This window comes from Gossypium arboreum, chromosome 2, assembly GCF_025698485.1.
Source record: "Gossypium arboreum isolate Shixiya-1 chromosome 2, ASM2569848v2, whole genome shotgun sequence".
Taxonomy (NCBI): domain Eukaryota; kingdom Viridiplantae; phylum Streptophyta; class Magnoliopsida; order Malvales; family Malvaceae; genus Gossypium; species Gossypium arboreum.
This window is the reverse complement of record NC_069071.1, coordinates 49,852,533-49,868,476: the sequence shown is the minus strand read 5'-3', so window position 1 is coordinate 49,868,476 and position 15,944 is coordinate 49,852,533. Positions and strand designations below refer to the sequence as shown.

The window sequence follows — 15,944 nt, the reverse complement described above, 5'->3', positions numbered from 1 at the left end:
TAGGTTACAACCATCATTTTCAAGCCAACAATGACCAAGTTAACCTATACATGCCATTATACAAAAATGATTTTTACTATATATACCCAAATAAGCTATTGGATAGTGTGATGATGCTCCAACCGATCTCCAACCTTTGCGAGCTTCCGAGCACTATAAAATAGGGAAAATAAAACCTAGTAAGTATTATGTGCTTAGTAAGTTCGCATAACAAGAATTTAAACTTATTAATTTACGTTTAATAACACTAAGCATTCAATAACATGTTTTTCATCATTTTGGCAAAATTACCTAATCACATATACTCAAGTAAGAACGTTAGTCATGTAATTCACATATACATCAATGTAAACATATTAGGTTGAACTCTCAGGTATTTCAGAACATTCGAGATATCATTCATTTAATCTCATGGTTTCTCATTTCAAGAATTTAATCGTTGAACCATTGAAATTTCGATGGATACTTAGGTAGTACGCATAAGGCCTACATATTAGAAATCCATCAATTCATATTCAGAGGTACCCATTAGGGCACACAAATCAGGGAGCACACTCTCAAGCCACGTATCATGGTACTCATACAAGCCATGTAACAGGACACTAATCTGGGCAAAACAGGATACTCATAAGATTTTTATTCAGGGAGCTCATAGAGCTTATCAGGTATCTTCGAAGAGATAATATCAGAGAGCACCGAATGAGGTAATAGGGAGTTCAAGCGAGCCATGTTAAGAAGCCCATAAGAGCTTATATCAGGACGCTTACGTAGAGCTGCATTTGTGTCCATATTATACGCTGGATCACAACCGATCGAATCATGTAACAGGACGCTCACACAGAGCTGCAGTAGTGTGCAACACATGTAGAATCACTACCGATCATGATGCTTGCAAGAGCTATTTAACAAAATGCTCAAGAGGGCTTTAACAGGATTTCTCGTTTGAGCCATATTTTTTCCGCAACATATGCAGGACCACATGTAATATGGGAAATCACATATATCCATCGAATTTCATTATTCATATGGAACTTAATATTTTTCGGATATGATTGAACATATGATTATTTCATTTATTTTTTTAACATTTATATAATTCAAACAATCACATATCACATTCAATTAAAGCATGAAATGAACACAATTTAGTTATACGAACTTACCTCGATAATAGTTCGTATAAAATCTACTAATCTGAAACTTTCTCTTTTCCACAATCTAGCTTTGAATTTGAGTTATCTGAATCTATATAATGAATTTACTCATCAATTTATCACTTTTCATATTCAATTTGACTAAATTTACATACTAGGAAAAATTATCATTTTGCCCCTAAACTTTCCATAAATTTCAATTTTGTCCCTAGGCTCGAAAAATGAAATTTGTGCAATTTGCTCCCTATTCCAAGCCTAACCAAAATTTCACTATAAAATTTACAGCACATGCATTATATAAAATTCAAAATTTTTCTTCAATTTTCACAACTTTACATTTTAGTCCCCAAATCCTGGTTTCATCAAAAATCTCTTTGTAAAAGTTGTTTATCTATCAACAACCTTTCATTTTTTACCATAAATTTCAAATTTTCAGCATATTCATCCATGATATAATTTCCATACTTTGATAACTTTTCAAATTGATCCCTCAAATAGATAGATTAAGCTATCCTGGTTTCAAAAATGTCAAAATTACTAAAAATGGGACAATAAAACTTACCCAATTAAGTGAAGAAAGTTTCTTTTATCTCTCCTAGGGTTTCCATGTATTTTGGTGTTGAAGATGACATAAAATAATATGATAATTTCTTTTTAATTATTTATCATCTTTTAATTATTTCTAATTCCAAATTAGTCCTTAGCCTTTTCTAATTTTTCTATGGATGAATCATCAAAAATATCTACTAACTTTCCTTTAATGGTCTAATTACCATTTAAGGACCTCAAGTTTTGAATTCCAAAGCTATTTGATCCTTCTAGCTACTAGTATCTAACTTTTTCATTTTATACGATTTGGTCCTTTTCCATAATTAAGAACTTAATCGATAAAATTTACTTATCAGAATTTTCACACGACATTCCTATCAAAATATTATTGATAAACCATAATTTATACATATTTTTATCCAATGCTTAGCCCATTTATGAATGGTTTCTCCTTAGATTTGGTGAATTCGATGCTCCTAATCCTTTAATTTCATGTTTTATACTTAGGTGAGCATAGGAGAGTAAAAAGAGCGAGAAACAGGCTGAAAATGGAGAAAATAGACCCACGTGGAAAATCAACACGGCCTGGATTTCCTCACACGGGCGTGTAACACGGTCGTGTCCATTTGGTAGGATTGAAGCACGGCTTACACGAGTAGACTACACGCCCGTGCCTATTCAATAGCCTTGACCACGAGCTGTAGTAATTGTACACGGGCGTGTCCCTGCCGAGTCCAAGTTTAGTCCTATTCGAAAAAGGCCAATTTTTAGGGCTCTTAGGCATTCAAAAGCCTATTTAAACACTTGAGAAGGCACTTAGGATGGGGACACAGAGTAAGGAAGCAAGGAATTACTCAAGGAATGCTAATTGATCCATCTCAAGAGCCGAATTTATCATCAAGACTGGAGATCTCCCTTCAAGTTCCTTCAGAAGTTTTGGGTTTTCTTATGTTTTGTTATCTTTATGCTTTTGAGATGTTTTCTTTCATAAATATGAACTAAACCCCCTAAATACCTAAGGGGAATGAAACCAAATACAGATCTTGTTATTATTATCTGAATTGTATGATAAATATTTGACTTGTTCTTGATTATGTATTCTTAATTCTTGTTTTAATATTCCAAGATATTGATTCAAGTTAACGCTCTTATTTAGAGGAGGAATAGAACCTGTCTAAGAGTAAAATTGTCATAATTAAGCGGAGTTGATTACGCGCCTAGAGATAGGGTGACAAGATTTTGACGGGTTAGGGTGAAACCTAATAAGGGAATCCATAGATTGAGTTAATGCAATTCTAGGGTGTTAATTAGAAAGAGATTTCAATTATTCAACCTAGGGTTAGACGTTATTAGTCTCGAGAGAGATAATAATATAACTTAGGGATTTCTACGGATCAAGTCAAATGAATAAATCGTCTGATTCAGAGTCAAATAACAAGTGAAGTCTAGGTGGATTTTTCCTTAGGTATTGTCTTAATCAATCGAACTTTCCCAAAAGTATTTTCCCGAGTTTTCTTTCTGTGTATTCTTAGTTAGTAATTAGTTTAGATAACCAAACTTCTTAATTTTTAGGCTAGATAATAAAAAGGAAATAAATACTAGTACTCGTAGTTCCTTTGCGTTTGACAATCCGGTCTTGCTGAACTATATTACTGTTCAATAGTTACACTTGCCTTAATCATGATAATAAGTTAGTCTCAAGAACGTTTCATTTATAAACCTTTAAAACCTGTTACGAATATCACGCAATCAAGTTTTTGGTGCTGTTGCCAGGGAACTAGGATATTAGGAACACTCGATTTTTATTACTTTAGCCATTTTACTTTTATTGCAATTTAAAATTTTATTTTCTTTTCTAATTCTTCATTTATTGTCTTCTGACAGGTTTTTCTAGTTTATGACTAGAAGAAACCCGTCAGGACCACTACTTTTTGATGGTGAGATCGATCGCACTGAAACTGGAGAGAAATAAGGCGAAGCTTAATATATATAGAGGACGAGCAAGAGGACGATATTCAACCACAACCAAGGAGATGGCTGAAAACCAAGAAAATCCGCTACCTCCTGCGATTACTGCTAATCCAGTAAATCAGAATCCTGCTCCACGCACTATATATGATTATGCTAAACCTAATTTAACAGGAACTGAGTCAAGTATAGTTGACCTGCTATTACTGTAAATAATTTTGAACTGAAACCTAACAAAATTCAAATGATACAACAGTTTGTTCAGTTTGATGGTTTGCAGGACGAGGATCCCAACGCTCACTATGATACCTTTAAAATTAACGACGTTTCTGATGATGCCATTCGCCTTCAATTGTTTCCCTTTTCATTAAGGAATAAGGCTAAACAATGGTTGAACTCGTTACCACGAGAGTCAATTACTACTTGGGAACAAATGACCAAAAAGTTTTTATTAAAATATTTTTCACTGGCTAAAATAGCCAAATTACGTAATGATATCTTTTCTTTTGTGCAGATGGATTTAGAAACACTCTACGATGCATGGGAGAGATACAAGGACCTTTTGAGAAGGTGCCCTTACCATGGGTTACCACTTTGGATACATGTTCAAACGTTTCATAATGGCTTGAATCCTTTGACTTGGCAGATGATTGATGCAGCCGCTGGAGGAACTATCAATAATAAGACACCTGAGGTGGCTTACAAATTTATTGAGGAGATGTCACTGAATAACTATCAGTGGCAAGTTATGAGAACAAAGCCGACGAAAGCAGCCGGTGTTTTCAACCTTGACATGGTTGCTATGTTATTTAACCAAGTAGAACTCTTAAATAAAAAGATTGACAGTTTGTGTGGTTCTACTCAAGTACATCCAATGATGAGGTGCGATTCGAATGGAGGCGGAGCATGCACAGAATTTCAACCCTTCAACCCTAGCATCAAGGAGGAACAAGTCCAATATATGGGTAACAATAACTCTAGACCCCAAAATAACCCGTATAGTAACACTTATAATGTAGGTTGGAGGAACCATGCCAATTTCTCGTGGGGCGGTCAAGGAAATCAAAGGCCACAACCCTCTGGGTTTTCAACAACCACCTTACAAGCAAGAAAAGAAGCCGAACCTTGAGGAGATGTTAACAAAATTCATCTCGGTGTCAGAAACTTGTTTCCAGAATACCGAGACAGTTCTTAAGAATCAACAAGCATAAATCCAAGGGCTCGAAACTCAGATAGGCCAACTCACCAAATTGATTTCTAAATGACCACAAGGAAGTCTACCTAGTAATATTGAACCCAACCCAAAAAAGCACATGAAAGCAGTTACACTAAAGAATGTGAAAGTGTTAGCTGAATTTGAAAAAAGCCACAGCAAGAAGTTGACAGAAAGGAGGTCGAACCCAAAAACAATGACAACCTAATGCCAAAAGAATATAAACCACCAATCCCATACCCAACAAAGTTGAAGAAAGACCGTATGGATGCACAATTCGGTAAATTTCTTGAACTTTTTAAACAACTGCATATTAACTTACCTTTTGTTGAAGCGATATCACAGATGCCTACATATGCAAAATTCTTAAAGGAGCTTCTAACAAACAAAAGGAAGTTTGAAGACTTATCTACAGTGGAACTTAATGAGGAGTGCTCAACCATACTCCAAAATAAATTGCCAACCAAACTGAAAAATCCAAGAAGTTTTACTATTCCCTGCTTAATTCGTAGTTTGAATGTTGATAAAGTACTAGCTGATTTAGGCACCAGCATTAATTTGATGCCATATAAAATGTTTAAACAACTTGGTCTTGGGGAACCTAAACCCACTAGGATGAGTATTCAATTAGCGGATAGATCTATTAAATATCCTAGGGGAATTATAGAGGACGTACTTATAAAAGTAGATAAATTTATATTCCTGTTGATTTCGTTGTGCTTGACATGGATGAAGATGTTGAGGTGCCTTTAATTTTAGGTCGGCCAATTTTAGCCAGTGCTAGAGCTATAATTGATGTGGGTGATGGTAAATTGGTACTTAGAGTAGGTGACAAAGAGATTATTTTTAAAATTTATGATGTCATGAGATTTTCTAGAGAACAGGATGACTCATGTTATTTTATCAACTCTATTGATCATGCTACTCAAGATTCTTTTCAAGAAATCGTACACAAGGACATGATGGGATTGTGTCTCACCCAAGGAGAGGGGATGGATGATGATTCTGAAATAGGAACCGAACTAAACTCCAATGAAACCTCCCCAAAACTAGCAGAATATGAGGGAATTAAGGTAAAAGATGAACTTAAGCAAAAATCCTCTATTGACGAACCACCCAACCTGGAACTTAAACAATTTCCGAATCACTTGGAATATGCTTTCCTTAGAAATAATTCCACATTACCGGTAATTATTGCATCCAATTTGCAACCCAAGGAGAAAGAGGAATTACTCCAAGTATTAAGAGAGCATAAAAGGGCCATAGCTTGGAATATTTCTAACATTAAAGGGATCAGCCTTTCTTTTTGCACCCACAAAATTTTAATGGAAGATGAATATAAACCATGCGTGCAAGCCCAAAAACGACTGAAACCCAACATGAAGGAAGTTGTTAAAGCTGAGGTAATTAAACTCCTAGATGCTGGAATTATTTAACCTATTTCTAATAGTTCTTAGGTGAGTCCAATATAGGTTGTTCCTAAAAAAGGAGGCATGACTGTTGTAGCCAATGAAAAGAATGAATTAATCCCAACAAGGACAATCAAAGGTTGGAGAGTCTGCATTGATTATAGGAAGCTAAATGATGCCATGAGAAAAGACCACTTTCCCCTTCCATTCATTGACCAAATGTTGGAAAGATTGTCAGGACACATGTACTACTGCTTTTTAAACGGACTCTCTGGTTATTTCCAAATCCCAATAACTCTTAAAGATCAAGAAAAGACGACATTTACATGTCCATATGGTATGTTTGCTTATCATAGAATGCCTTTTTGGATTATGTAATGCTCTTGCTACTTTTCAGCGCTGCATGATGGACATTTTTACGAACTCGTAGAAGACGTCATGGAGGTATTTATGGATGATTTTTTAGTTTTCGGTAACTCTTTCCATCTTTGCCTAAAAAAATTAAAACAAGAGTTAATAATATGTAAGGAAACAAACCTTGTACTTAATTGGGAAAAATGTCACTTTATGGTTCAAGAAGGTATTGTGTTAGGACATAAAATTTCTAGTAGAGGGATTGAGGTTGATAAATATAAAATTGAAACCATTGAAAAACTACCTCCCCTTAATTCGGTTAAGGCTATTAGAAGCTTCTTAGCACATGCTGGGTTTTATAGAAGATTTATTAAATACTTTTCTAAAATAGCTAAGCATTTGACTAAATTACTAGAAAAAGATGTGCCTTTTAATTTTGATTAGGAGTGTTTAGAAGCATTTAATACGTTAAAGGATAAACTGACTAAAGCTCCAATTATAATTGCACCTGATTGGAATTTACCTTTTGAACTAATGTGCGATGCGAGTGATTTTGCAGTAGGTGCAGTTTTGGGACAGTGAAGAGATAAACATTTTCAACCTATCTATTATGCTTGTAGGACTTTGACAACTGCACAAGAAAACTACACCACCATGGAGAAAGAGCTGCTAGCTGTGGTTTTGGCATTTGATAAATTTAGGCCATATTTAATATTGTCTAAAGTTGTGGTTGATACTAACCATTCCGCTCTTCGCCACCTTTTGACTAAAACTGATGCAAAATCTCAACTCATTCGATGGATCTTAGGAATTTGACTTGAGATTAAGGATAAAAAAGGAGCTGAAAATCTTGCAACTGACCATCTCTCCAGGCGTGAAAACTCAAGTACCAAAGAACCGGATGACATTGAAATAAATGATTCATTCCCTAAGAACAATTTTTTTCTATATTTGATTCTGAGGTACCTTGGTTTGCAAATATTGCAAATTTTTTAGCCACTAACATTATCCCAACAGGGTTGACACATCAGCAAAAGAAGCAATTCTTCACTGATGTGAAAAACTACTTCTAGGAAGACCCTTTTCTTTTCCGTAAATCTACAGATCAAATCATTAAGAGATGCGTTACAAGGATAGAAGCATTGAAAATCTTGGAACATTGCCACTCAGGACTCGCTGGAGGACATTACGGTGGAAATAAGACGCACATAAAGTCCTCGAATCAGGTTTTTATTGGCCCACTCTATTCAAAGACGCCAACAGGTATGTTACTTCTTGTGACAAATGTCAAAGGACAGGTAATATATCCAAACGTGATGAAAGGCCTCAAACATATATGCTCTCATGTGAAATATTTGACGTTTGGGGTATCGACTTCATGGGTCCATTCCCTAGTTCATTTGGGAATAAATACATCTTAGTAGTTGTTTATTATATGTCCAAATGGGTTGAAGACCAAGCTTTACGTACTAATGATGCTAGAGTAGTAGTACGATTTCTTAAGAAACTTTTCTCTCAATTTGGTACACCTAGAGAAATTATTAATGATAGGGGTACTCATTTTTGTAACGCCCAATTTGACAAGACCCTCAAGAAATACGGAGTTCATCACAGAACAACTACCCCTTATCACCCTCAAACTAGTGGCCAAGTCGAAGCAGCGAACCGAGAGCTTAAACGTATCCTAGAAAAGACAGTAGAATTAAACAGGATGGATTGGGTGATGAAAGTAGATGATGCTTTATGGGCTTACAGAACTACTTTTAAGACTCCCATAGGAACATCACCTTACAGACTTATTTATGGGAAAAGTTGTTACCTACCATTTGATTTGGAACACAAGGCATTCTGGGCTATAAAATTTCTAAACCTTGACCCCAACTTTGTAGGTGAAAAAGGTTGATGCCGTTGAACGAGTTAGATGAGTGGCGAGCCAATGCATATGAAAATTCGCGCCTATATAAGGAAGCGACGAAGCGCCACCACGATGCCCGTTTGAAGCAACGAAGGCAATTTGATGTTGGAGATCTTGTCCTGTTATATAACTCAAGGCTCAAATTGTTTCCTGGAAAGCTTAAATCACAATGGTCAGGTCCTTTCGTAGTTCAAACTGTGTTTCCATATGGTACAGTAGAGGTAAGTCATCCATCACAAGGCACTTTTAAGGTAAATGGACATCATCTCAAAATGTATAATAATGAGAATTTCAAATACGATAAAGAGGAGCTACGGCTCCATGAAGTTACCTAAATACACCCACAATGTAGAGTTGAGCTTAGACTATAAACAAGCACTTCTCGAGAGGCACCTCGACCACTAACGGTGCTAACTTCTTTTAATTTTTGTCTTTAACATTTAATTCACTAACTGAGTCATTGAACACAGGATTTTTAGAACCACACGGCCAGGCACACGGGCGTGCCGTAGGCCGTGCACATACCACAGGATGCAACACGGTCGTGCAATACGACTGTGTGAAAACAGGGCAAAAATTTCTTCCCCAACGCGGGATATGATAAGTTGTAACGGCCATGCGACATAGCCGTGGGCAAAACTGCCAAAATAACATGGGCGTGCGACACGTATGGCATACGTTCTTATCGGAGCCCATGCCTCAGATCAAATTGTTAAATCCTTTGCAGCACCATGGCTGCCACTGGCACTCCCAGGGTGTCGCAACAGTCTACCTTACGAGACAGGATTATTTGGCTTAGGGTTCTAATCAATGTCTTTCTCAACTCTTTCCAAGCAATCCTTAAGAAAATGGTCAAGAGAACCACAATTAAAGCAAGCCTCACTTTTCATCTAGCACTCTCCAAAGTGGAACTTGTTAAGACACTGCATCGAGGTTTGGGATTGCCAACACTCCTAAGACTGGTCGCTAAGGGAGATGAAGACCTCGGGTTGAAACGTTTAGAGCTTATCTCCTTTCCCAAATGCCCCACTGATGTGGTAAAACACTCATGATAACTCCTCAAATTCTTTGGAGCTGATGAATGTGTCTTACTCATAAAACTTTTACTCAGAACTCAAGCTTCTCTTTCTGCCTGTTTCTTTTCTTTGCTTAGTTCCTCAACTTTGTGTGCTTGGTCAACCAACACCGCGAATTCCCTTAATTCCAAAATCCCAATCAACAATTTGATGTCTTCATTTAACCCTTTTTCAAACCTTTTACACATATTGATTTCAGTCTGAACCCATTTAGTAGCGTACTTGCTCAGTCTGATAAACTCTGATTCATACTCGGATACATTCATACTCCCCTGTTTGAGTTCTAGAAATTCTTTTTTTTTCTGGTCCAAGAACCTCGACTAATATACTTTTTTTTTATCTCAGTTTGGAAAAATTCCGATGTAACCCTTTCCTTCGGTACCATAGAAGATATGGTTTTCCACCAATGATATGCTGTGTCATTTAACAAGGATACCACACATTCTAAGCATTCAATTAATGTGCACGATAACTCATCTAGAACCTGAATTGTAATCTCTAGCCAAAATTTGGCTCTCTCAGTATCATCATCGGTCGTAGCCCTAAATTCCTTAGCCTTATACTTTCTAAGCTTATCAACCAGAGCCTTACCATTTCTAATGAATCCAGTACCCATAGGTGCTTCATCAGACTGTGAAACAGGTGGGGGAGGCCATGGGACGACAAGGTTCGATCTCATGTATTCACTAAACCATTCATTCATCATTTTGAAGAAGGTTTCTTTTGCCTCTTCTCGACCCTCAGACATGGGCCTCCTACTACTACTAGTTGCAGCTCGTTGAACGGAAGCTTGAGCTACGCTCTCAGCTTTTTTAGACTCAGCTCTAGCTTGGTTGGAAGACATTACTATACAAAAATACATTTAAAAATTGTTAAGAGATATCACAATATCACAATTTATATAATGGCATGTATAGCTAAACTCATACTTGCTACGTTAGTCTAAGAATCGACTAAACCATAGCTCTAATACAACTAAATGTAACACCCCAAACCCGTATCCATTAGCAAAACAAGGTTACAGAGTATTACTGGAGTTCAAAAAATCAATACAGGTAAAATTTAAACAAAAACACTTATCATAAACAAAAACATTCGCATTGTCCCTTAAATGGACCCTCGAGGCCCAATATGAAAAGTAGGATCAAATCAGGACTAATTCAGAAAATCATAAAATTTCTCACAAAATTTGAAACTTTTCCACTATGAACTATACCCACACACCTGTGTGGTCTAGGGACACGCCCGTGTGACAAGGCCGTACGACTCACATGGTCATAAGATATGCCCAAGTCCAGCCGTTTGGTCACACACGCCCATGTCCCTTACCCGTGTAACTCTCTGACTTGCAAAGCATGAATAAATTAGAGTCACACAGCCAAGTCACACACCAGTGTGCTAGGTCATGTGGCGAATTTGATTTTCAAAAAATAGGTACAATTTTCACATGGCCATGTAACACGCCCGTGTTCAAGGTTGTGTCAACACGGTCATGTAACACGCCTGTGTTCAAGGTTGTGTCAACCACACGACTGAGACAGACACCCGTGTCTCTACCCGTGTGCTCAATCCAGAGCATTCTATTTCTAAATTCTTAGATGTAGAGGACACACAGCGTAACCACACACCTATGAGGCAAGCCGTGTGGACAAAATAAAGCCATTTCCTAGCTTTATTTTCTCACCCAATTTGCTAAATTCTTGGTGCAATTCATGCATACATATATCTGCCCATCCCAAGCACCACAATTAATCCAAGTTTCAACACTCAACATGACATTTTATCACATGAAATATGTGTTTATCATTTGTCTCATGGTGAGTATGTATTTCACACACAAGCGAAACCATGGGCATTTTTATGAGTCATTTTTATCATTAAAAGCATGCATACACACATTCCAATAATCATGGGCATGTTTCCCTAAATATATATACACTCCATCAAATCTGTAAGTTACATAACATCACATAAATACCAAATATACATGGATGAGCTCATCAAATCATAACTTCCATGCAATTTTCACCTCTACATCTTCGGACATCATTTTTGATGAACTATTGAAATTTCGATGGACACTCAAGTAGTATACTTTTAGTGCACTTCACATCAACATATCAATTCTTTTCAATAGTGCCTATTAGGGCACATAACAAAAAGCACACCCTCGGGTCACATTTTGTAACATCCCGACTTTGGGCCTAGTCAGAATAGTGGTTTCGGGACCATAAATCCGATGTGAAAATTTTATTTCTACTATATTTTTATGGTCTACGATTTCACGAAATGATTTCGTGAAAATTTCATTCGAAAATTTCGACATTTGGGCACTCAATGTGGTCAAAAGGACTAAATTGTAAAAAGTGCAAAAGTTGAGTTCTATATGTTAGAAGTGTCAAATTGTTATGAATTTTTAAACTAAAGGTCCTTAACTGGTAAGTAGACCATTGATTAATTTTCGGACAAAAATGGACATAAAATGGGTGTAATAAAATATTTTTAAGTTAGGGGTATTTTGGTAAACTAATAATTAAAAGAATTAAAAAGGGAAATAAGCCAAATTAGCTATCATCTTCTTCATTCAACCGTTTCTACCAGCAGCAGCCATGGTTAGGGTTTGTTCAAACTCCCAAGCTCGATTGTAAGTGCTCTCTAGCCCCGTTTTTAAAGTCCTTTACATTTTTGAAACCCTGGTAACTTGATTAAGCTTCTTCCTGCAATATTTTAACCTAGGATTTATATTTGTAAAAATACCCATAGGTGAAATCTGTTTATTTTGATGTTTTATGGAAGAGCATGAAGCTTAAAATTGTGTTAAACAATTTTTACTAAGCGATTTTACGTGAAAACGAGTAAAACGACATAATCGGTAAAAATACCTAATGATCATAAGCACATGTTAGAGTGCGAATTTGATGTTGCTATAGAAGGGAAAAATGATCAGCATGTCATAAAACATAAGAAAATAGGATGAAATTTAATTTACGAGCCTAGGGGCAAAAATGTAATTTTGCCAAAATATGATTTTGGGTCAATTTGAATAATGTGAGTCCTAATTAGGCTATATTTGTAATGATAGAGCAAAGAAAATTGAAATCTGGGCTAAAATCGGCAAAATACCAAGTTGTGGATAAAATGGTAAATTACCGTTTCTGGATCCGAGGTAAGTTCGTGTGTTAATAATAATGCAATACCATACTTGAATTGTAATTTTCTATTATTATGGCATAAATTGTATGATTTAATATGTTTAGGAAAAGTTGATGGATGGTGTGTATGATATGGAAAATGTGATGCTTGTTGTGTTATGTGAAATTGAATGGCAAATTATTATTACATGAATTGAATGTTAAATTACTATTACAAGGGTTGTATGAATTGCTAAACGGTTGTACCTGATAAGATTTCGACAAGTAAGTTTGTACGTAAATAATTTATCGATTCTTCTTTATTTTACTATATTTTTTTATCATATGAAATGTGGCTGCCTATAGAATGAATTTTTTGTTGTAAATTGCAAATTGAAAAAGGACTATGAATAAATTTGCAAAACATTGGAAAGTGAGGAAATTCCCAGTTGAGCCTTTGAAATAGAAACGATACAAATGATCTATGGTGAGGTCTTATGTGTAGTACAAAGTGCAGGCTACTACGTGTACCGGATACTTGGTCGCATGTGTAGTACTAAGTGCAGGCTACTATGCATACCCGATAACTTTGATCACATGTGTAGTACTAAGTTCAGGCGACTACGTGTATCAACAGTTAGGTCACATGTGTAGTACTAAGTGCATGCTACTACGTGTACCCGATAATTGGTGGCATATGTAGTACTAAGTGCAGGCTACTATGCATACCATATAGCATTGGCTACAAGTGTGAAAATATGTGCAGACAACTAAGTATCAGTTATTATTCCGAAGAGTTCAATGGGAAAATTGATTGAGTAAAAATACACGTGAACATGATTATATGATGAATAAGTGCAGGTATATGTTTATGAAAATTATGAGCAATGTGCTCGATATTTGAGTGAACTTCGATAAGACAAAATGGATTAAGTGAAATTATGTAAGAGTGAATTTTGGTAGTAAAATAGTGTTGGACAGCAGCAGTTGTGTGACTTTGAAAATTCACCAAAAATTGTGTAAGTTGAATTAAATTTCAAATAATTTATTGAATTAAATATTAATGAGTCTATTTTCATATAAAAAAAAATAAGGGGAGCAAAAGAGGTCTATATTATGTGATATTCTAATTTTTGTGAGGCAGTGTCAGAATGAATTCGAGATCCCCTGTTCTGACTTGGAAAAATCATTAAAAATTGTAAAAAAAATAATTATGAGTTATAGTTTACATGAATAGAATCCTAAATGAGTATACTTTCAGCAGGAATGGACAAGAACATCATCTGAGTCCCGAAATATGAGATAAATAATTTTTAGTGAAGAGAGATCAGAACTGTTGGACAGCAAAATAGGGGAAACTTTAATGAATAAACTGTACTAATTGGCTGAACCAAAAAGTCTGAAAATTGTATGGGAGAAAGGTATATGAGTCTAGTTTTAGGTAAAATTAACAAAACCGAATTTAGAGTTTTTTAGCTCAAGATATGAATGATTTAGCAACTATAATTTGATAAAACAGCTTAACCTGAACATGTATAATTTGTACGATTATTGTGTTTTATCTTGAAAAACATGTTAGTAATTGCTTATTAATTTCATACGGACTTACTAGGCTGAAAGCTTACCCTACCTCTCCATTTCTTTAGTATTGGTAGGTCGACTCGGGGTTGGAGATCGTCGGAGGCAGAATCACACTATCAACCTATCACTTTTGCGAGAATTATTTCAAATATTTGAAATATCGAGTGAGTGGCATGTATAGGAAGTTCGTTTCATGTCATGTATTATTATTATGATTTGGCCAAACGTATTGGCCTACATTGAGCTATTGTATATGGCCATGAGATGTGGCCTTTATTCATTATGGTTTGTAAGTTTAAATTTTCATGTCATGTTCTATGCTTATGATGTGATGATATCGTTGGCTTGTTTGTTATGCATGATGGTAGGAAAATAATATGTTGGTATTAAAATAGAAGATGTAGAATGTTATTGAAACCATGTATGTTCATGTATGTGCTAATATCTTGTGTTGAGGTTGATAGCCATGAGAGTTGGCTATAGTCAAATGTGTTTAAAATGAATGACATGTTGTTGTATGATTATGAATGTGTAAGTGCTCATTTATGCATGTCATATGTCTTTGATTATGTGCCTATGCATGTGTTTGAAAAGTTTTGAATTAAATGAAATTTTATGGCCCGGTTTTGTATGAAAGTTGAAATTTAAGTCCGGTAATGCCTCGTATCCTGTTCCGTTGTCGGACATGGATAAGGGGTGTTACATTTAGTGGTATCAGAGCTATGGTTTAGTCGATTCTCGGACTAACCTAGCATGTGTAAAGTCTAGCTATGCATGCCACGGATCTATGATAGTGTGATGTCTCCTGACGCGATTGAGGACCATCTTGTTTAGACAGAGGTACACTCCAACCGAGCTGCACTGACCATGTTCAATGTGATGCGAAGGTAATTGAGTAAATTGTGATTATGATGAGTCTTGATTCAAAAAAAAAGTATGAATAAAAGTTCATAATATGTGTACGAGATAACATGTGAAATGAAAGTTCATGTTGTGATGAATACCCATACTTGCTTAATGCTTATATGATGTAGTGCATGTGGCTTACTTGATAAGATGAATGGGATAAATAGAAATTTGTAGAGGTATGGATAAAGGATTGTAATGAAATGAACTTATCTATGTTAAATTGTTTGAACTGAATTATATGATTGTAATGATATGTACATGATAATGCACGAAATGAAAGTTGCAATTGTGATACAAATATCTATGTTTGTTTGACCCTTATATGATGTCTTGAGCGTGACTTAATTGATTAAATGAATGGATAAGTAAAGCTATCCAGAAAACATAGGATGCATGCATAAGTATACTTGTCTAAATGGGATAACTAGAAAATTGGTGTAAAGCAACATGAATAAGGCATTGCTTGAATGAATGACATGATTTTGAAGATATTACTATGACGATGAAAGTTGTGTCATATGTACATGTATAAGAAAGTTGAGTCAGGGGCCCTACAACCCCTCCCCCTTACCGAAGTGGTGTTTATAATGGAATTTCATGAAATTTGTACTGAGTAAGTTTCCGGTTGAGAAACCATAGAGTTCAGTGCTAGAATAATTTTAAGTATGATTAGAGATAGAAGAAT

The 15,944-nt window shown here is 35.7% G+C and overlaps 1 non-coding gene across 1 annotated transcript; it reads right to left on the bottom strand.

Moving 5' to 3' along the window:
* Positions 1–4,152: 4,152 nt before the first annotated feature.
* Positions 4,153–4,259, bottom strand: LOC128289481 (small nucleolar RNA R71). The gene has a single exon (XR_008279130.1). It is a non-coding gene; the product is annotated as a small nucleolar RNA R71 (small nucleolar RNA).
* Positions 4,260–15,944: the final 11,685 nt, after the last annotated feature.